The sequence below is a fragment of the Anopheles darlingi genome, chromosome 2, assembly GCF_943734745.1.
Source record: "Anopheles darlingi chromosome 2, idAnoDarlMG_H_01, whole genome shotgun sequence".
In the NCBI taxonomy this organism is placed as follows: Eukaryota; Metazoa; Arthropoda; class Insecta; order Diptera; family Culicidae; genus Anopheles; species Anopheles darlingi.
In genome coordinates this window covers 37669795-37694096 of record NC_064874.1, presented here as the reverse complement: position 1 = coordinate 37694096, position 24302 = coordinate 37669795, and positions in this window count along the sequence as shown.

Here is a 24302-nt window from a genome sequence, read left to right as displayed (position 1 = left end):
ATCCTATCTCTTGTGCAAATCAGCAACCTATCGGAAAACCGTGAGGGGGGGGGGGGCGGGAGGAACCAACACAAACAAACGGATCAATGGTTCGGGGCATGGCAAAAGGTAGCCAACATAAAAACCCTTTTTTGGATACCACCCCATACCCTTCCCTTTACGCCACTCATATCCCGATCCCGGAATTTACTGTCCTGCCTTTGGAGCCGATGGATTGGAACTCTGCTCCTTTACCGAGGCATCTACAAGCTACTCGGCAAGAAGCCCTTGGCCTTATCCAGGCACTCCCGGGGTCCCGGGAAATACAGCAACAACAACCGAAAATCGAAAAAAATCGAGCGAAGAAGAGAATAGATTAATGTGGCAAGATTGTAAACTGTGATGAAATACCGTTCCTCAGCTCGTTCCGGTGCTAGGGATCTGGGAAGCTGGCGGCAGACATCGACACGAAGAACGGCCCGAACGGAGACGAGACGAGACAAGTAAATCCAATCGAATTTTATGAACATTTTTGCATTTCAAATGAAGCGCATCCGGTATCGACTCGGCTCGGTTCTACCCTTTACCCCCCCTTCCTTTCACTGTCTCTTTTCCTGCGACGTCGACGACGACGACGACGACGATGACGGAAGGTCCTAAGTACGGTCTTAAAACCGGGATTAGATGGAAACCTATTGCGGGATACCGCCGCGTGCAGCAGCAGCAGCAACAAGGAACCCTTTCCGGACGAAGCCTTGATGAAGGATTGAACCGAAACAAAGCCCACCATCAACGTGCGTGTGCGTGTGTGTGTGTGTGTGTTTGGCCGGAATATGCTCCTATGATTCTTGCCCCCCGGGGTTCGCTCGTTTGCACGCAATCGAAACCGATTAAAGCTGACGCACAGCATGAAGCCGGAAAAGCCGAATAGAGAGAGAGAGAGCGTTGGTTTACGGTCAATGGTAATGGCCACGTGCAGGTACAACAGCTGCCCACCCTTGCCACCCCTAATGGACTGCTTGAGCAATGTTGCAATGTTTGAACGGCAAGTGGCACACTTCATTTTGGGGGAGGCACCACATCAGCAACACCCCTTGTCTCGCATTTCGCATGTTTTTTTTTTCTCCACCAAATCAAACTCCTTGGTTTGCTTGGACCAAAACCCAAAAAAAAAGAACCCAAACACATATTCGTACAAATCGAGGCACGAGGAAAAACGAGAACGCAGCAGGCGCCTCCATCCATGGCAACGCTGAACGCTCTGCTGCTGCTCTAAGCGGCCACCGGAGCAATGCCGGTACCGGTAACGCAACCCCATTACCCATTACGGTGAGAAGGTGTTGGTGGGGTCCCAAAATTTATTTCTTCACTCAACTCGCTGGCTGGCTGGCTGGTTCCTTCAAGTGCCGGCTCGTTGGCACACCATATGCCAACCACTACCAGCACCAGCAACACCACACATCCTTTGGACGCCTTAGGATAAATACTCTTTTATGAACATTTTCACTTGTTTATGATATTGAATTTCAAATGCTCCCCCTGGATGTGATCCCGCATGTGTGTGAAAAACGGCAAATGGAACCAGATGCCCTTGCCAATCGCGATGAAGGAGGCACCAAACGTAAAGAGAGCAGAAAATGGTCGCGTCTTGGAGTGCGGAAGCCTCGGTGTGGTACTTGAATTTCGTTGGTGAAACGATGAAATGTAATAAAAAAACGAGCAACCTCGCGTTACCAGCACCGGGCAGCACAGCAAACGATGATTTCATTTTCCCGATAAAGGTGTTACACACACACATTTCCAACCCGGTACGGCGCTCTAGCGCTAGCAGTCACCAATCCTCAGAAGCCGCCTCGGAACCTTGGTCCGGGTCCGGAAAAATGCGAAATGAAATGCGATTATTTCCTCAGGGCCCCGGGGATGGAGTTGCGAGGTTGCTAAATGGTAAAAACACATTGCCACCAATCCCCTCCCCCGAGGAATCTTTGGAGCGTTTTTGTTTTTGGGCGCACACTTCGGAAAACTGAAACGCATTCCTCGATCGCTGCGAGCTTGTCGCCCAAATCCACCAAACCAACGCGGTTCTCTGGACTCCGGTAATGCGCCATTCGGTTTGTGATGTGCCCGCCCTAGACCAGCATGCCAGCAGCGTCGGACTCGGTCCCGGATTGTCGGACGTTGATGTCCTTTTTGTCGCCGAAAAGTGTCGAACGTTGTTAACCGTCGCCGGCTTCCCCGGAGGCAAGAAGACCCAAACCAGCAGCACCACCAGCGTGCAAGAACGATGAAAGATGGTCCCAAGAACCGGAACGGACGCCGCGTCAACGTCGATAGTCCGCCCTCAAAAAAGGCCCCGGGAGCGCCGGGAGTCCGGGCAAAACTTTTAATGAATTCGTTCGCGTAGCGTGAACGCTGGCGGAAAATCTTAATACCCAGCGGCGACTACGATGCTGCTGCTGCTGCTGCTGCTGTTGACGCTGCAGTGGTTTCCGGTTTCATTCGTAGGCATGTCGCACCGCGCGTGCGGTGCATTTGCGAGGAGAGGGGTGGGGAGGAGTGCACCAAACTCCGCGCCGCGAAAGTGCCTCGAGGTGTTTCTCATTACAAATAATGGAGCCGTAAGTTCGCCGGTTCCTGGCATCCGGAATCGTGAACGACGCTGTCGTCGTCGTTCTTGTCGTCCGGTTCGGTTTGGTTCGGTTCCGGGTTTACGGAACAACTCACAACCCGAACCGAAGATTAAGTTTCCGCGCTGAGCGCCTCCGAGAATCCATTTGTGCCTCTAATTACTGTACTGCAGCATGGCGGCACAGCACCGCGCGGATATCCCGGAACACAAGGGGAATTTTGTTTTGCAGCAGCATTATTCGTGCACGAATTCCGCGCCAATCGAATCGAGCGCCTAGCGCGCCCGCGAACACACGGGAACCGTTTGGCATTCCACGGGTTGGGGCTGATGGTGCCCCGAAATGATATGAAAAGTTCACCATTCCCCGGTACCACCACGGTACCACGTGTAAAGCAGTACAGCTTTAAGGTATAAGCACGCACCACCAGCAGCAGTCGTCCTCGCCCTCCCGGGGAAAAATAGGATTTCAGCAAACGCTCCGGCGCTGACGTTCGGTGAAAGTGAAATAATAGATTTTCGAAAGCTTAGCGCATTTTCGTCACCATTTTGCAGGGGTCGGGGGCTGGGGCTGCTGGCACAGGACGAACAGTAGTGCCTTCCCCGAAAGCACCGGGTGTTCCGGGCCGTGGACAACCCGGGGCGTATGACAACCTGGGTGATGAGTACGCTGAATGAATAATTTATTAGCCAACCCGCAATGCTATGGTCCGCGTGATGCTGCGGCTGCTGCTGCTGCTGCTGTGTACGTGTGTGTGTGTGTGTGTGTTCCAGCATAAAACACTAGAACACTAGGCGATGGGGAGGGTGGGCTCTCGAACGGCCGATCCACCGAAGGACAACCGGAAAAGTGGCGAGTAGCTCGAGAAGAAAAAAAGACGCTCGCATCGAACGCTGGCACCGGGAGTGTGAAGATAACTTTATTACGATGCTCCCCACTCCACCTCAGTGTGTGTGTCTGTGTGTGTGTCTGTGTGTGTGTCTGTGTGTGTGTCGTTGTCTTCAGGCCGGAAACACCATCAGCGTTGGCTTGTTGGTGACTTTCTGACAACTTTGCGCGCCAAACGTAACGTAAGCGAAGCCGAAAGTGACGAAACAATGATGAATGAGGCTGCGTGGCTCCAGTGGCTTCAGAGAGGAAAGGCCGTCCAGGACAGGACAGGACAGGACAGGACAGTCCAGGGTCTAGGGTGATTATGGGTGTGAAAGAAACCGAACCCTCAATGCCGGCATCGTCCGCATAAGCACATCGTGGTGACCGAAGACGGTCGAAGATCGAATAGCTCGTTGTCGTCGTCGTCGTCGCTGTTGTCGTGATCACCGTCGACGGCCAAAAAAAAACCGTAAGCCGCATTAACAGTGATGCACGGTAGTGTTCGCGATGTTGGCATGCCGCCGTCGACACCGGGGCGTGGGGCTTGTCGTCACTCGGCGCGCTTGTTGGCTGGGGAACGGGTGGCGGGAAGCAAATAACGAACTCAAGACGTAGGGCATCACCTAATAAGGGAATTAGATTATAATTAAGAAAGTTTATCCTTTTCACCACCACCAACCACCAGCCATCATCGCCATCGCCACTAGGCTAGAGCTTCGTCCTAAGCTCCGAGGAGTCTCGCTGCCATCAGACTTAATCCGAGCGTGAGCGCTCTCTCTCTCTCTCTATCTCTCTCTCTCTCTCTCTCTCTCTCTCTCTCGCTCTCTCTCTTCGCTTTAATGCCTTCCGGCTACATCAAGAAGCTGCAACAAAACACGACTAATTTGCTGCTGCTTTCCATCCCTCCATAACCTCGTCGAAAAAGGTTACTACTACTCCAGGAATACCTCGACGATGGTGGTGCTGAAGGGAGTGGCGGCGCCGGAAGGGGCTGTCCGACGAAATTGATTCTAATTAGCAAAATTCATTTCGAGCAACTCTTCTGCCTCGACCTCGGATCGTCGTAGTCGTCGTCGAGCGTCGTCGTCGAGGCAGGCGTTGAAAATAAGAAAGTCGCCAGCGCCTGCTGTGGTGTGAGTGAGCCCGCTTTCCCCTTTTGCTGGCTGTTCATCAAACTTCGAAACCATGAGCTCATCTCACCACCATCTCAGCCATCTCCGGTAAAAGTGGCTCTACCCGAGGAGTCCCCTTGTTGCATCCTGTTGTTGGGCTGCTGCAAAGTGTGTAAGCTCGTCCTTTGGATGGTCCTGCTTCAAACTTTCTGCTTCGTTGCCCGCTGGGGCACTAACAATGTCGCATTTTCGAATTATGCTCCCATCCTGTCTCGTCTTTTTTCCTTTCTCCTTAAGCTTCCAGCGATCAGTCATTCGTGATCATGGTCACAGGACACTCGTCGCCATTGCTCTGTGCATTGCTGCCAGTCATCAGTACCATCGAGCGTAGCCCCGGGAACAACTCTGGCTAACCAACCAGGTCCAAAGTGTCCAACTTTTCCCCTTTTTGTTCAACCAGTCCAAAGTGTTCCCCTTTTTCTGCGTCCTTTCTTGCCCTTCCCTCGGTGTCGGTTGTCGGTGCAGTCGTTACTTGCAGTTTCCACTGATGGGAAATTGAATATTGCCAGCGCACACACCCCCCCCCCCCTCACTACCTTTCTGGGAGGTTCAATACGACCGCCGTTATGCGTCGTTGTATATGCGCTAACGAGTCGAAGGTGTCCAGAAGAGACAGACAGAGGCAGGAAAAGCGAAACGTCCCCCTTTTTCCCTTTATTGCTTCGGTGGGCAAAGTTTTAATAACAAAACGTCAAAGTCGGGGGGGAAATATTGCCACTTACTGTCCAACGACCTGCCACTAACGCCGGCTGCAAGATTGATAAGTGAATCAACCTGATTTCACTGCTATCCCCATCATCCATAATCATCCTTTTTCTGCTTTGACGTCGACTTCCGCCTTCGGCCTTCCAGCCAGGCCGGTTCCGAATTTGTCACCGGTTGTTCCGCTGCTTCAGAACGAAGAGCGAAACTTTTTTCCGCTAAAGGTGCTGAAAGTCGATTTTGAAGTATGCCCCGTCGGAACGTCGCTACCATTTTGGGTGTACTTCACCGGGGGAAAAGAATGTTGCCAGATCAAACTCGTGGACGATGTAGTTGCAGCGCATAATTCTCCTTAACAATGTGAACGGGGTAGAACTTCCTTCGTAGTGCACTGGGGTTGAGCACTAACGCAATTTGTCGCGAAAAAGAGGAGCCGCCATTGCGCTCGTCGCCCGTGGAACTCATTTCAATTCGAAGCAAATAATAACGGCGTCATCCGGTGGGCCGCGGGGAACTACTTTGTCATTCCGTTCGTTTGCTCTCTACTTTTCCTCCGTGACAATGTCCCTGTGCAGTACACCCCGGAAGGGTGCATTTTTGCCTGTCTGTCTACCGGGTACTGGCGAATCGCGGAAAGCTTTGCGCCACCAAATTGTAGTGGCATTGTTTTGAGGTGCAAGGGATGTAAGCACTTGCTTGCTAGCTTGCTTGCTGCGTGTTAAAAGCAAAAGCGAATCCGTTAACAGTCCACTGTGCATGTCGAACGTTTGTCGAGGAATCGTGACGTTGCTTCGTTGAGTATCTTTTTTTTATCCCCGAATGCCCCGAACAACTGAACAGCGGAACGTTGTGAGCTGTTGGGGACCACTTATGCTTTGTGTGCAATTTTCACAATGCAGCCATGCATCGGTGCACGAATGGTGAAATGTTGTTTGCTTTCCTCGCAAATAAACTGCATCTCCGGTGATATTACTTCCCCAACAAGGTGCCATGCCAGGGGGATGCCAAGTTTGTCTTGTCAAAGCGCCTCTTCATGCTGATGCGTTGATGCTCGAGAGCATCGAGAAGATTGCTGGTAGAAATGTTTAACTATAAACCTTAAGGGGAGGCTTCGGTACCTTATTTTATTTCTTCGCATTAACTTTTTACATTTTTTTGTGACTGCTTACCCTTTCAAGAGTATTGTGTAAAATTTTGGGATCAATCAAAGTAAAACTGACAAAGATATTGATTTTTGACAATCCGCCTTTCATACAAGGCTCAATATATCTCGTTACTTTGAATCGCGTTTCCCAAAAACTGAACTGATCGATTTGAAGTTTTGCGCTCATAACCTGTGCACTATTTGCCAGGTAACCCGGTCGGGTTTTCATAAAAATTGTTGATACTTTTTTAAACAAATTATTTTAATTATGTAAACATCGTTTTTTACCGGAATTAACCATAAATTATAATATTATTTCTAAAAAACCTATTTCAAGAATCAAGTTGATGATCTACAGAGCTTGAAAATGCTCATAATCGATTAACCGGTCAAGTAATTGTGTTCCGTTTGCATTCCAAACTCTTTGCAATTCTGCGTAAAGCAATGCTCAACGTAAGCTTTCATTTTATGGATTCTTCATTCTCTCGATATGTGGTGAACTGAAATGATCGACTGAAGGACCGAGCTGTCTCTGTGCAATCCATGGGCTACAGCAACAAAGTATAGAAATCACCAAGGAAAGCGAGTATTTCTGTGTATCTTTGTACTGCGCTGCATACCCACCGATGACTTTCAATACATGATTTGATTACAGACAGAAACTCCTCTCACCGGCACAATGGTGATTCCCTTGAGATTGTTTCCCAGAATTTCCTTTCCAACTGAACGCTACAACCACAATGCATTTCACTTCTATTGCCTTAAATTGAATTGTTTATTTCCTGCCGACGGAAGAAAACCTTCGTGAGGCCACCCTCGACCACAAATCACCCCCCGGAACGATGCATCATCGATAGAATTATAGCGTTCGAAACGCTCTCTTTTCAATCAATCAATTGTCCTGCGCATGGCCGTGCTCTTCGTACTTCGTAGGAAATCGTAGGTCAAAGCTTTATCTTTATCACAGGAACTTTTCGAAATGAGCTACTTTGGACCAAGATTAATAGCTTCCGTGCTTACGATTATGAGGCTTTGGTGATGGTTTTCCTCTCCCCTCGTTCGGTTCCTCGGTATCGCAGGATTTAATTAACTTTCTCCACTATCATTACGCTTGTTTCGGTTTGGGGCCACTCCAAACCGGCCCGAAGCTTATCATTTCACGGTTCACGAAGGCACCCACAGGGTCCACGCCATCGGCGGTGGTATCGGGTTTTACGACCCGGAACCGACCTAACCATTGACTAGAGTCGGATCACGTACTACCGGAGACGGCCGAGAACATAAAACTGGCCACCATCGTCATTGCCGGCGGCTTGACCAGCTGCTGCTGCTGCTGTCAGTGAGTTGACCAACCGGATTGTGGGGCCTTTCGGAATTCGTTTATGCTGTACTCAACGGATGCAACCAAAATGTAGCCATCGACCGACACACACACACACTTTCCACATTCGTTCACTATCCTCCCCCGACACGACAGATTCTGGCCATCGGGATTGCTATAAAGTATAACGTGCACCGGCTTTTACGAGCAATCATCGCCGGAGCTTCCTTCACTTCTTGCTCGGTCCGGCAAGTGGTCGGATCCCGGGAGTCTTCGCTCACTTGAAGCAATGTGTACATTGCACTGGACATCGTATCGCAGCGGAGTAAAAGCGAGACGAGTGTCCCAGATCAGATCAGATAGATCCATTCCTCTTCTAGTGCCGGACGATGTATCAATCAAGCACTGCACGGTAGCAATACTTTTTCGATTTATCAAAGGTACGGTTTGTGTAACAGAATTGATTTTCTATTTTCGCCCAGTGAAGTCATTAAACATCATCAGCTTAAAGCATGATATGTCAAATAAATTCGAACCATTTTGAAGGCCATAGAGAAAAAGAAGAAGAAAAAAGCGAAGATTCAAGTACTGCCCCAGGCAATAAGGTACCGACGATGTTGATCTTATCTCTCCGGTATAGCATCTTCTTAATATGGCCACACTCTTCTTCGCACACAAACACACATACACCACAAACTGGTAAATGAATCTTTGTCATCGTCCATGCTGCTTGGTGCTTGGTGCTTGAAACTAGCATGACTGTGTGTGTGTGTGTGCCCGGCGACCGACCGTACCAAACGTGACAAACGAATATTGCGAATATCGAGTGACCCTTCTCTAGCTGGGCTGCTGACAAGAAACCCCGCTCTCCTCTCTAGCCGGGAACCATGGTAACCGTAGCCGGTAAAAGCTGCTAGTCAGAAGGAGCCAATCAATTGAGCAGCTAAACTAAGTGATGATAGATAGTGCAGCGTCCGAGAAGCATCGTCTGAGATGTGCATCATGTAGCCCCCGATGCCCCCTACCTTCTCTCTTCTTGCAAACACCATTTTAGGAGCAGACGGCTTTGCAATGGATCCCCCTATCCTTTACGCAAACACATTTCCCATTTAAGATGGCCAATCAACCTCATCGGAACGGCTCTGCAGCCGGTTCTGTTAAGCTGGTTCCATTTAGCACGTTCTGTTGACATTTTAAAGGATAATTTTCTCTTCTATGCTGATGTCGACGCCGTTGACGCACCAAATACACCGGCAAAGGGAAAGATGGTAGCAGGATTCCGTTATAGTTGACGAGAAATGAGTAATGAACACGAAATCATGAAATTGATTTGATTCTAATCTGTTCATCACTAGCCTAAACTCTTACGGGGGGGGCTTCGGTATTTTATTTTATTTATTTGCATTTAATTTTTATTTTTTTTTTAGTTCTCATTCTTTCAAGAGTATTGTGTAAAATTTTGAGAACAATCGAAGCAAAACTGACAAAGATATTGATTTTTGAAAAACAGAGTTTTATATAACGCTCAAAGCATCTCGCAATTTTGAATCGCGTTTCCCAAAAACTGGACCGATCGATTTGAAATTTTGAACTCATAATCTGTACACTATTTGCTAGGTCGCCCCATCGAGTTTCTATAAAAATTGTTTATACTTTTTTTTACATATTTTTTTTTAATTATGTAAAGCTCATTGTTTGAGACAATATCGAAAAGAAGCATCACTTTTTCAACTTTTAAAATCTGCCAAAAATCGAAAAATGAAAAATTTGACAAAAACTCAACGTGGCTACCTGGATAAACTTATAATCTAACAAAAGAATATTGATTTATATATTTCGGATAACCCAGCACGTGGCTAGGATGGGCACCGCAAAAAGTTCATTTTTACAAACTTGCCTTTTTAGGTTGGATGCCATGAACGTAGTTATGATCGAATCTTCCCCAAAATGGAACCAAATATTCTTGAATAGTTGTTGTTGAACATGGCATTATTTAAAAAAAATAAAGTTGGATAGTTTCTTCACGAAAAATCGCCAAAAATGAGCCTTGTTTTAACCCGAAATAACCAAACCCCCTTAAACCAGATAAAACACCAGAGGTTTGACAGAAGTCATGCAATACAGGGGCAGAGATCCCAACCCAACATCAAAATCAAATAATCTTTAATTAACAATGAAACAAACAGGGAATTGCTGTGCTTCAATCGATTTTAACCAAACATCACTGAAACCCAAACATGGACCCAGAGCCGTCAGGTGGATTTGAAGACAATTTGAAAACGATCTTAAAGCACTGCCCTCCTGACAATCAACGTCAAGAAACCTAATGATGAGCCAATGATTGCAAAATACCGGGAATAGTCTCACCTCACGTATTAGATGCTGAACTGACACCAGCAGAGAGCAGCATCAGTGTTCTCGATTCCAACGAATGGCTCAAGGGAACAACCGCATTTGTAAGGGCTTACGCTCGGCCCGCTCGGTTATCTATCGTTAATCTACGTCACCTCAACACATCAGCTATGATTAATGCCTGTCGTGTTCATTATTAATAATACACTAAAACGGGAAACGAAACGGAATAGCTAAAACTGTCTGGCGGTTTCGCGGCACAAACAATTTGTGCTCGTCTGTCACGAACAAGGATCAGCATCAACAGCAGGCCGCACAGTAGGCTACTTAATACGCACTTACTGCCAGCAACCTGTCGCTCAGCGAGAAGGTTATAGGAGGGAATCCTCATTTAATCAATTTCGAGAAGGCATCGCATGTTCTGAAACGGACACGACACGACATTAGGTGAGCGTGAGCAGGAGGAGCTCATAACAATATCAACCAACCCGTTGCCGGGGTGTAAATAATTCATCAGCAATGTTTGGATGCCCCTCAGGTCGGGAGTTGAGTCACTCCAGCCACTCCAGTCGTTTACGGGCTTTCAATCGCTCGCCTAGTCCCAGCACAGGCATGTTGCTGCTCGGTTCCGTCTACTACAATCTACTGTTTTGCTACATGGCCGGTGTTATTCCCTTCGGTTACACCATCCGGAGTACACACGGCACACGGTCTCGGCAGGTGGTGCCGGCAATCGGAGCCAGCCTACTGTTGCTGCTCTGGATCAGTCTGCAGCTGGGCTACCAAAAGCAGTCGAACCGGATGACCATCCCCAAGGTGGGCATGCAGGACGTCATACACACCATCGAGCGTCTCGCGCTGAACGGCAACTGTCTGCTGATCGGAGTGCTGCAATTGCAACACCGGGACCGGTATCGTCAGCTGCTTATTGAGCTGTTGGCTGGTGCCCACCGCTCGTGCCAACCACCGTCCCGCCTCATTGCCATCGCCATCTTTGCTAAGCTCGTCCTACTGCCGGCCGGGATCTATGCTTTGCATCTGCTCGTGTACGCAGTCCTGGTGCGCTTCGAACTGGGCATCACCGAAGTGGTGCTCTCGATGGTTACCCTTATTCCCAGCATGCTACACGTGAACAACTTCTACGTCTTGATGTCGCTCCACCGATCGACGCTCCGGGAAATCAACGGAAAACTTACCAACCTCTTCTGGACCGTCCGCAACAACCAACCAACCGAGCAGGGGGACTTCACGACCACGACCACGACCACGACCGAACCGCCCGTCTCCGTCCGATTGCAACGGCAACTGGTGGCGTATCAGGAGTGTGCCGACGGGTTGCATCGCCTTCTGCACTTCTACGACCTCCCGGTGGCCGTGTATTTGTTAATTTTGATCGGAGAAGTTATAACAAAGGTATAACATCCAAGTGTGCCATGTGAAGGTTTCTCTTGGGGCCCGCAAAACTTCTCACTCGCTTCTCACTCGCTCGCTCACTAACACACTGTTGAAGATCTTCTTTCAATTTACATACTTTTACGGGCTCGTTGGTCATGGTCCTGCGAGCCCACTGGTGCTGGATCTGCTCGGAGTGGCCATGCTTGTACTGTACGGATTCGAGATCATCCTACTGGTCGGTGTCTGCCAGGGGATATCGCAAGAGGTAACGTCCCTGTCAGCAGCTCACTGGATATGCTACGGGCTGGCAGGCTGACGTAATGTTTTCCCCTGTTTTGCCGCTCCCCAGAGTCACAACATAAAATCGTCCGTCCACCGGTTGTCGCTGGTGGTGGTGAGGACAGGACAGGAACAGGACACTGCACACTTTCGGTACATGGTCAAGTCGTTTCTGCTCTGGTTGAACCATGCCCGGCTCGAGGTCAACATAGCCGGCATGTTTACGCTGGACTGCGAGATGCTGTTCGGAGTAGGTACCGGAGCAATGGTGGGAACAGGTGGTGGTCTCCCCGGAAGGGTTTGCCTGGTTTTGAAAATTGATAGAGAAATAGATCAAATTTGTTTACAGATGGTTTCCACCATCGCCACTTTCGTCGTACTGCTGACACAGTTCCATATCGCCTACAGCCACACGGGGGAAACGATGAAGGATGGCGCAACGACAAACATATCACTGTTAACCGGCCGGACGGTATGATTGTGGAATGCACCATAAGATGGTTGGCTGTGTGGGGAGAGACTCGAGAGACACCGATGAGCGGATGTGGAGCCAATACAATTTTATCCAATCAATACGATGTTAATAAAACAGTTCCTACAATTACGTGGCCGACGTACAAACAAGTAACAATATATCTTCAATTAAACCGCACAGATTTGATTGCTTTAAAAACGAAGTAAACTTCAATCTGCACTCATTTTATTGGCTGTCAAGGAAAGTTATTGGATGTCTAGAAAGCGGATTGGAATGAATGTGAAGGAAACCAGAACCGGAGAAAGATTTTTTACCACGTGATTATTGCATTCGGTCATAATTGTGTTAGCCAGGTTCTCAGCATAAGACTCAGTCAGTATACTGAACACTTTACGAAAGCTTAACGACAGGAGCTGCTACCACGAGCAGAATTATGTTGTTCTTCGTACGCTGTAAGCCAACAATCTGTTCTTGACCTACAAGAGAAAAACAAATGCATATTGCAATTTAGAGCTGGATATTAATTAAATTTCTAACTACCAATTTCTTGGTGAAACGTTCTCTTGTGACCATTTATTGCGTTTGGTATTAAATTATTTCATCACGAAATGCCCGAAAGCACGAAAGCAAGACGTCTTCCAGCAAGAGCAGGAAAACAAGTTCATTCATTCATTGAAAAATGCGCTGTACCTCTGTACCAACTACTTTTAATTAAAAAAAGGACGGCAAAAAAGCTTCAAACTTTTTCTTTGAATTCTCACCCACCAACAACAACCAACCAACACAACCGACCAACCGACCGACCGTCCATCCATCCGGCATAAGCTAATGATCACGTCGGTGATGAACTGTCCACAAAACATAACCGAACTTAATACCGTCATCAGCAATTCATTTCATTGTTGCTAACGAAACTCATTTTGAGCTACCGAGCATTTCATTTCACCTCGGGGCGAGTCACGACCACTACCAGCAGCAACAGCAGCAGCAACTTCACTTGAAGCAACTCCGGAGCTCACGGAGAGCAGCATGGAGCCAAAGGGAAAACCAGACCACAACCGGACACAACCGTTCGGCATCTGCCATCGCTCTAATGAGCCCGTAGTGGCGACCGCCCCCTCGGATTCGAAACACCGGGTGCTTCACTTCGTTCGCCCGGTTTCGGTCTCGGTTCTGGTCCCTTGTTCGGGGCTGCGGCGAAACTTCCTTAAGCCATTCCAGTCAACCAACGGGGCGAAACCATTCTCCAATGGTATCCCTAATGGGCTGACCACAATCATCAGTCACTTGTTTGTCCACCAGTGCGGCCTCGGCCACTAGCCCGTGTGGTGCGGCGGCGCGAATACATTTCCTGCGTCCTTCTGCGTCCCTGGCTCCGTCCTCTGTCCCAGCCCCCCGGGGAGGGAGCGATCAGTAGAACCACATCACATTTCTAGCATTTTAATTAACAATAAAAAGGAACCATTTTTACACTTCATTTTCCACTTGGCAAGTTAATTAAACTTGATTTCTCCCGTGCTGACGACGGATGGCCACCCTGAGTGGAGAGAGAGAAAGAGAAAGGAAAGGGGAAAGGGGGAAAGGGAGAGCTCTGCATTTGATACCGTCCTCGTCGCGACGTCGCCGGGTAACAACTTGCGCTTAGTGTACTATCGTCGTGTCGTGTGTTTCGACCGGCTTCTTCGGCGCTCGTTCCGAACGTTCCAGACCATTCCGGTGAGCTAGAACGAGGCGGTGGGGTCCTTTGCTTCCATCTACTTGTGTGTCATCCGGACCAGCACCACACACAAGATGGCCCCGGGATGGCGACCGGTGGGGCGCGCGTGTTCCGTATCCATCAGCATCAACTTTATCACCTTTCCTAATGTTATGTTCTAATTTGCAGCGCTCGCAGCGTTCACGGTGGTTAATAACCGCCCCTCCGCCTTCTAATCATCGCTCTCTTCTTCGTGCCGAGGCGTGACAAAGGGAAATGAAATCTTTCAAGAATTCTCGCTATGTATCGCTCTCTAGGTTCCAGCAGTCGGCAACCTGCGATCAACGATGCAAGGGAGCAGTGTGCAAGATTGCATAAAAGCTGGGGTTTTCCCTCATTTCCACTATAAGAAAGATTGAATTTTTAAGAAGATATCAAATGGGGAAATTTTTTGAATGAACAAAACAGAACAAAATGAATACTAAAGATTTACCTCCATTGTTTACCTCAAATTTATTCAATGCTCGTCTACTGAGACAAGATTGCATATTGTACTCATTTTCTAACTTGTGCTTTTATTGGCCCTAGTCTGTCTTTGAAGGAAACGTGTTTTTGGTGATTTGCGATTTATAATTACCAGCTAGTATTGAAAGCTCAATCATCGCATGATTGTGTTTTGCAACTGATGGCTGTAGTTGATCGCCTAAAATAATGGAGTTATGCACCAAGTTACTAGACATCTGATTCATTAAAAAGGGTTCTATCAACATCGCTTAGAAATGAATTACTATTAATTTGTTAGGAACTTCTTAGGCGCATAGCTTCATTATTTTAGGCGGTAGAACCTTCGCTAGGATTTTAAAAGATGCGCATGAGATTGAAGAAGAAATTGCATCCTTGAAATGGAGAGAAAAAAATACTATTTGACTATTTTGAAGAGAAAACCATACAAACAATACAATATGCCATACAAAACAATACCAGTACCTTTCTCGACTATTTTTGTGATACCTTTTTTCTACTGTATCTTTTTGAAAATAGTAAAAAGTAAAACAAAGAAGAATAAAAACCAAAACTATTGATATGCGATATTTTATTTTTTGACTTATATATTTGGAGAAAACAGCCAAAACGTAAATTTCTTGCAGGGGTGGATAAACTTTTTATTCATACTGTATGTTAAAAGAATAGGGAAAAGGGTGTTCCCACGTACAACAATTAATTTACTCATGCTCTTGAAGAAGTTTCATCGTTTGGGCCGATGAATCCTAATGGATGGGATTTCTGTGATCCAATGATTTGCTGGTGTTCGATGGAGTTTCGAAAGGCTTTCAAAACAGAGCTGGTTGCATCGCATCTCAAACATCCGCGAATATTCCACGAAACCGTAATTGTTTGCCACGATCACGCCTACGGGAGCTCGCTCACCAATATCAGCCCCCCAGAAACGCGTGTCGTAATCGTGACATGATCTTTAAGCGCACTGTTTATCCATTATGTTTGCTTACTGCAACCCCGGGTTTAAACCGGTGGAATGCCCATTTTCCGCTCGATTGGCCCGGTAATCAAAAATCCACGCCCTACACGATATTGACACTCAGCTGGCATGAAATGAGCGAATTGCGTTTTGCGCGAATTTTTCGGAATTTCCACGGAAAACACTCGAACTCGGTTCGCTCGCTCGCATTCAAACAAATATTTGCTCCCCCTCAGGGACAGTAAAGCGGTAAAGGTGTGGCACTCTCCTCGCCTCTCTGCCAACCTCACGCGGTCATGCTTAATGCCTTCTCGCCGCGAGGACCGAATGATGACTTCCTGCAGGAGGAACAAGGGTTGAGGGATTATGTCAATAATCGAAACCAATGTCCTGCCGTTGGGTTTGTGGTTTTTCTGCCGCTTGTTTTTTTTTATTTATTTTCATTTTCCCCCACCTATATCCGGTTCTACCGGTGCCATCAATTATTGGTTCGACGATCGATACGCTCGTTCCGTGTTGTTTCGTTGTGATTCGCGTTGCATCGCAAATAAAGGCTTTCCGGGAACCACAGCAGCAGCAGCAGCAGAGGCGGCAAAGCACCGAACCAACCGAGCAGTCCGAGGATCATTAACAAACGGCCATAATTAACCTCGACGGGGCAACATCCGGGCAGGTGGCGGGAGTTCATTTAACCCTGCGTCCGTTTCCCTGACGAACACCCCGGCAAGTGCCCACCACCGCGGTACTGCGGTGGTCAGACCCCGGGAGCGCATCGCTGAAGTGAGAATAGCCACAACAAGCATTCCACTGGGCCAACCCACCTGGGGCGCCAGAGGGTTCGCTATTCTCCATCAAACGGATGCATCGGTTGCATCCCGTGGTGACAGCTAGTGCGCGTGTGTGTGTGTGTGTGCAGGCCAATGATTCTGTGGACCATTACCATGTCCACGGGAGACCGATTAAAATAGATATCACGCACCAGTGCGCCAAGTGACACCGTGCACCACGTCCCAGCTAGTAGCCATGTTAATGCCAATTCCTTCAACTCTTCACTAGATCGTGGCAGAGAAAGAGTTCCATTGAACTAAGGTACTGAGAATTAAAGTAAGTGAAACCAAATAAAGACTCTGATCGAGGATTGTCTCAGCTTCAGGGATGACTAACTCATAGTAAGTCTGTTCCCTGATCTGTTTTGGCTTTAATGTCCGGGATATCGCTCTCAAGCTCTCGACTACCCAGCATTCCCCATGCATGCGGCTCGCGATGAGTTTATTCAATTAATTAAACGTGACCAGACCATCCATCCTCAACCCCTTCGATGACCCTTCGTTCCTCGTTTTCAAACACACATTCAGAAAGGGAGAGAGAGAGAGAACAGCACCACCAAAATGGACCTGGAAACTGATGATAAAGGGCCGGAAGAGCGAAGCGGATCACATCACCAGCAAAGGGGGGAATGGATGGATTCGTTGCACGCGGTGATGAATGCGCTGAGTACGCGAATTCGATCGCGCTGCGGCTTAAAATGAATGTTTTTTAATGAATCCATGCCAATTCCATACGATTCTGCAAACACGCGGAAAACACGTAAAACACATTGGGAAGAAATCATTTCCCTGGCCTGGGATTGACCGCACTCCAAATAGGACCATCCCTCGGCTTCGTTCGAGTGGTGATGGCTCATTGGAGTGAAGAAACCTGATTAAATCCCTGTAACAGTCGTCGTCAAACAGTCATTGCTGAAGCGAAGGAAGAACGAGGATCCTGCTGTCCGATAATGGTTCCTACTTGGGTTCGGGTTCGTGCATAGTGTTGGTGTTGCAAATGGAGTGGAGGAGAGAAAAAAACAAGACGCCCTGATTTAAGAGCGTAATCGAAACCGAACACCTTCAAGGCGATTGCCGGCAGCCGTACGCGTACTCATTGCATCTCATTGGTAAAAAAAATAGAAACCAGAGCCCTTGGAGTGGCCGGAGTGGTGAAGGTTTTTCAGTCGATCGTCCTCTAGCAAACACTCGACACTCAACAGCCAACGACACCAGCCGCCCAGACGTTTCCGAAGAGGTTTTTATCGGTGTTTTGCTTTCGCGTCCTTCGCATTAAAGCCTGTACCGGTTAGAATCTGGCCGCACGATGTCATTTTGAAGGATTTTTGGGAAAAAGGTTCATTTATTTAAAGGATTTTTAATGGTCTTAAACTCCGTCCAGACGAGCAACAAAGTTATCGCGATAACTTTCTCGCCCTACTGTTTACATACGATTTGACAGCTCCAAAAGGGGAGGCAAGCTCGTTCTCGCTTGCTCGCTCTCTACACGTGCATTGCAGTTATCGCGATAACTTCTCGCCGGATTTGTATGGGATGACGTTTGTTTGCGAAGTTCTCGTCGAGAAATTCTCCAACATTCGTCATCGTCTGGACACAGTTTTAGAAAAAACTGTATGTTAATATTATTCTTAAATTTTTTCATATGTATTTTTGTTTTTCTCTTTTTAGGTTCCCTATAATTTTCGGCACCATACTTGTGGTGAGCACATTTGCCCTTTTGTTCGTCAAATTTTCATTTCAGATAGATTTTTATACATTTCTTCAGCTTCTTCCCATGATAATTATATAGAAGTCTCTAGGACAAAAAATCGATCGAGAAATTTTCTTGTGAAATTGATCCTTTTGTCCTGTGTAATTGATGCTTATCAATTCGGAATATTGACAGAATTTTTTCACAATCACAGAACGATTTTCACAGGAGTTTGGTAGGACCGAATAGCCGTGGCCACACGGGGCGAAAACTCTAGCGCAAACGAAAAAATTAATGCCAAAACATTTACGCTTGCTGTTTACATGCTGTCAAACGATTATAGGTCCGTGGAGCGTAAAACCTAGAGTAAAAGCTGTTTGCAAACGGAAGGGCTCGCAATATGTTCTATTTGTGGTTTACATTGATAGATAGTGATCATTGCTAGTGTGTTCAATCCTTTTCTTCCACAAAACGATTTTAATTTCCTCAACCCGGCCACGTAAACATATCGAAGCGTAAACGATTTGGCATTAATTTGTAAATTTGCGCGCAAATTTTCGCTCCGTGTGGCCACGGCTAATAAATGACAACCTTACCTTTTTTCCGAAGACACTCATCTTTGATTTCATTGCAAAGTTACGCGCCCTTGCTAAATCATTATATTGCCGGTAAAGTTAACTGAGTTTATTAAATATTTTAAACCATCCCTTTACTATTAGCTAGAACGATTTCGTGTTCGGGCATTCATCAAAAAATCACAAAATGCCCTTTTTTCGTCAATCAAAATGCAATGTGATGCAATGCGTTTCGTCGGCGATACCTTTTGACGGTATGCTTCGATTTCACAAACAAAAATTGCTACTAAACAAACAAACTTATAGAAACAAAACGCTATCAATAGGTCTTCGATATGTCTATTAGAGACAGTGCATTAATTTAAAAAAAGGAATCGGCCAGATTCCATCTGAAGCAGGCTTTCCTTACGTCGTCTGCTAGTGCCAGCTGCCCGGAGGTGGTGGTGGTGGCGGTGATGGTGGTGGTAAATACATTTAGCTTTTTCCATTTAGAGTGTGCCACCTGTACGCTGGCCACGTTCTTGTTTGTAAGGTATTTGCATTTTCCAATCCCTCCCCTTTACTTTCTTTACGAAATTCCAATTCTCTCGTTGCTCGGTATCTTATCGCAACACGGTCTGGTGCAAGAGTCACGGAGCAAGTAAGTTAATTAAGTTTCACCTGACAGAATTAGTCCCAATGTGTGGCCATGTGGTCGTCGTTCGGTGTGTGGGGGCTATGATTTGTAAGAAATTCATTCAAATTCATGCTCGCGCTTCTGTGCTCTGTGGTGGCCATATCAGGTCAAGTGGAGGTTGTAGTTTACTGTCACAAACTACAAACACTATCTCTCTCTCTTTCTCTTTCTCTCCCTCGATTATGGACGCGCTGCGATGATCCCGATGCTCGACTAATACACTCTACACGAGGTACCAGTGTTTGGTTTCGTCATGATGGCACATGTTCGCAGACGCTTCACAGTATGTTCACACCCTATCATCGTCCCAACCCCCACCGTACCGGGGAAGTACGAGCACAACGACGACCACGAACCATTGTGATGTTGATGATGATCCGGTGCTGCCGATATGGTGGCCCGATGATCATGCTAATGGAAAAAGCCACTCGCACGCAACGCAAACCACCGCACCACGTACCGTACGGTTGCTGTAAGTGTAAGCCCCCATTTGCCTAACACCAAAACATTCACCCCTCCACTTCCAATAACCCGCTCGGTTCCCGGGTTCCGGAAAAGGGTGGCTTTCGGGGTCATCAGGCAATGAGCATCAAGCCCTCCTTTTTGGGTTTCCTTCTTTTTCCATCGTGGTCGTCGTCGTTGTTGTTGTTGTTGTTGTTGTTGTGGTTGTTGTTGTCTGGTACCGAAAAAGGTACACTCCGTCCTTCCTTCCTTCCTTCCAGTCCTGCCTCCCATGAGACAAACCGATGTATCGGAATCACCTAGCAAAAGTCATCGAAGAAGGCAACGGGCCCCTAGCAACGGCACCACCGAACCCCGGCAGCAGAGCGTGGCGCACCGATGGTTGTAATGAAATTTAATCAAAAGTTTCCCAATTTTCCAACCCGGGACTCCCGGGTTCTCTGCTAGTTTGTCCTCGGACCTCGCACTCTCTCTCTCTCTTTCTCTCTTTTCTGTTCCCTATCTCACTTTCTCTCATTTTCACCCGGGGGGTTCGAGCAGCACTAGGGGGAAAAAAGGAAACTTTTTACCCTCGCCACCAACACAGCCACAGCGAGCGAGATGAGGCACTTTACAAACCGGATCTCCTGCCGGAACCATCTGCTTCTAGCTCCTGGTCCGGTGCCGTCCGGTCCGGTCCGGTCGTGGTCTTTCGAGAGGGTCAGGACCAGGGGTTTGGTGGTTTTGCTTCGATCGGTTGCCGGTGGTTTCGACGCTGATCGTTGTAGGGGTGTTATTGTTTTTTTCTGTTTTGCTTTTTTTTTGCTGTTGGTTTTGTTTTCCACTTTTTCAAGAACTCACCACCCCTCACATCTCGTTGGCCTCGTCTCGTCGAAATCGGATTTTCTCGTAACCTTTTCACGCGCCACTCGTGTGAAAGAGAGAGAGAGAACACTCCCGGGTTGCCAAAGGGGCCAAGTTTTTCTCATTATTTGCTTGACGGTTTGGGTTTCGGTTTCCAGGATCTTCGTTCGCAACCACGAAGCGGTTTTTTTTTTGCTAGCATTATTTGCTTGATTGTTAATGTTGTCCGCACCTCGCTTACTGGTTGGATGGATCGTTGGATACCCGGGAGGGGGTTCAACTGGGAGCAAAAGCATCAATGGGCCGCCATTTGAATGATGCTCAAACTAGCGCATCGTCGAATGTTTCTCGTCGAAACGGAACCAGCAAAAAAGGAATGTTAGAAAAAATGTGCCGCAGATGCGCGATGCCTCCGTTCAATTGGCCTCGAATTAGCACTTCAAAAGCTTCCAATTTCGATGGCTTTCGCCTCGATTAAGCGCAGCGGAGCCTTAGCGCGCTGACGCTCTCCACCGATAATGCTAACGGTAGCATTAAGCACCCGCTAATCATCGAGTGCCGCTAATCATCACAACCGTCTCTAACTAAGTGCAACTGGCTGCGCTGCTAATGATGGCTATTGACTCAAGAGCTTGGTTGAGGGATGTCGTGGTGGTGCGCTACCGAGGAAGATGCAGACACTTCTCTCTCAGCAGCAAGACAGTATTAGCAGCGCAACAAATCAGGTTTATGGTGGCGACCGAAATCCGCGAGATACACAGTCGCCTGCTGCTAGAGGAATCTGCAGCAATCCATACCAAACGCCCCACACCCCACTGGCCACACCTGTGCACACATACGCACACACAGAAACGCATGCAAAACAACCGGCACCAGTGGGACAAGATCCGCACCGGCATCGGAATCTAATTCACGCGGCGCAAAACGGTGATAACATCAATTTCGACGCCACGAACGCTCCTAATTCCGGGAATGCACCGCCAACACCGTTCTGCTGCTGTTGGCCATTCAGCGAGCATAATCCTATGGCACGGGCAGTACGGGCAACAACAGCCAACAACCAATCGACGGTGAAATAATGAAGTTCCAACAATTCTCCGCGTTGGAGGACATGACACGTTGGTTCGATGGCCAGCTCGTCGCCATCGTGTTCGTGGAAATTCACCCTCATAAACGCAATCCAGTGTTCCCAGTTGGAGGTCATGACATGGGCCCTCCGACAGCTGGTACCACAGGATTCATCTTGGCGTCACCTCACGCGCGCGTGAAATTAGCAATTTTCCGATAATTAATTCTAATCATTAATTGAAGCGCAATCACTCCTGGCAGCAGACCACCCCATGGTCTGGTTGCGTGGTCCCGCGAATGGCTAAAAACTCTCGCGACACTCGCACGACCATCGAAAGGCGAAATTCGATGCGACAAAACGTCAAATGTGCCGATGGACGCTGGACGCGGTGTGTGTGTGTTCGCTTTTCCATGGATCGACCCCCGCCGCGGAGTGGTCGCTTAATTACTGACGCCACTGACAGCGGACGTGCGTAATAATTTCGTACCAAGTGACATCCACCACCACCACATGACAACAACAATGCGCGTTCGATAGCCGCACATCTATTAGGACAATTTCCCCAATAGTCGATCTAAAGCCTCTGATGGTTCGTTGCAACAAATTTCCTGGAACATTGTCGAATAGTCGACCTGAGTTGAGATGATGTGTTTCCATTGTTTCCCTTCTCGGAAGACGCTGTCGAGTACCGGCGAGTGTCGTGTTTACACAGCTGGTCCTGCAGACGTGCCAGCTAATGGAGGGGAAGAATGATGGCGAGAGTCAAGGATAACAGGCGATCGAACGAGCCTATCGCCAATTCCTCGTGCCCTGGAATGTCCACAACGCTTCTCTTAATGATGGAAAACATTCTATTTTTGGGGGAAAACATTAATACCATTAGTTAGTTAGTGTTCCTCGGGCTGAACTACGGCACCACCCAAGTTCGGTACTTGGCTGGCGACAAGACACACAACAGAGCCAGATTCGCGGTGTCGCTTTGTGCAGTTGGTTCTTGTTTACCTGCGCGACAGATGGAAGAAGCGTCGTGCGCGTGCAATCCACGAAATTGTTCGAGGTGACGACCCTGGTTTGGAACCGGGTCTGGAAGGAATAGCTTACCGTACCGCTGGCCAGTATCGTGGAAACTGTCAGAATCGAATCAGAAGAACGAAGTACGATGAGGGTAGTGATCGCATTGTCCAGCATTGTGCTGCTGTTGTGCACGTTAAACCCGGTCCGTGGCGACACAACAAATTACGATTGCAGTCCCCTGGAATCGTACACCGTGACCGAAAGCTGTGACTTCAACTGTGACAATAATTGTGATGTGATACTTGCTAAGCAATGTATTTGCATAGCCGGGTATTTGCGTAATCGAAAAACGGGACTTTGCGTCCCGTCCGATCAGTGCTTCCCAGCCCTTGAACCAATCACGTTCCCTTGTTTGAAGGATTGAGCGGCCCCTTTCTCGACCCACGCGGATTTGCGGACCAGCGGACACCACTAGCGGTTCGGCTCGATGTTATCAATAAAGAAGATCGTTGGCTAGATGTGTCTCTGTCTTCAGGATTCTTGCTTGAACTCGATGCGCAGCATTACACGGACGCAGCGTCCCAATTCTGCCAACAGAAATGAAAGAAATGTCGTCAGATTCATTTTCCTCCTTTTTTTGAGATAAACTCACCACTGTGCGTCATGTGTGTTAACTGAAATAGATAGTTTCATTTTAGCCAACAGATATGCTGTGTGTCGAACAAACATTGAACATCTGCCGTACTGTCGATCAGGGACTGGATCAATACCGTGCTAGTCGTTTCAACAACTTTTAGAAGCGGATACTAATACCATCGCCAGAGCTGGTGTTACCAAGAGGCTATCATAGCATATTTCTGCATGTTTTTTTGTAATAGATCAACCGTCTATCTCATATTGCCTTCTTGCATTGGTAGCAAATATCAATTATTCAGCACATTTTGCATTGATTTTGGTCCCCAAACATGCATCAAAATACTATAATTGAAGCTAAACTTTGAGGGTGCTCTTTTAACGAATGCAAGTGTGCAGCAATATCGATGCACCTAACTGCATAAGACTCCCAGTCATCCTTATCAAATCGAAATGGGAGAGATGATGTAGCGCGCTGCTGGATCGATCATTATAATAATATGCTGGTGCTGCGTGTACATCAGCTTTTGCTCTTTCCTTAGTATTTTTGTTTTAGTTGATATATTACGGGCGGGCCGTATTTATTTCTATCCTTAGTATATTTATTTCGGTAAAAAAAAGCATCCCCACATCACGCTCGGATCGAAGCGTTGCATGCTGTAGTGCAAGATTGCATACTCATAGGCGCTAATATTAGATGGTCGCATAATGACCAGAAACGCTTCAATCCGATCGATTGTTTTTTACTATATCTTTTATGTAAAATCGTGGTCTATGTACGATGTACGATCTCCCATACGAAACATTTTGAGAAATGATTGTGTAAAATATAAAACCAGAATTACGAGATCATGTAATGCAAGCGAAATGCTAGGCGAACTACCGCCAACATTTTGTTTTGTTCGTATTGATCGATTGAGAGGATCAATTGATCGTTTTTGATCGTTTACTCCATCTCCTGCAACCGAAACCACCAAACCCACTTTCAATATGTTGGAATCATTTCGCTTATCCTGGGTTT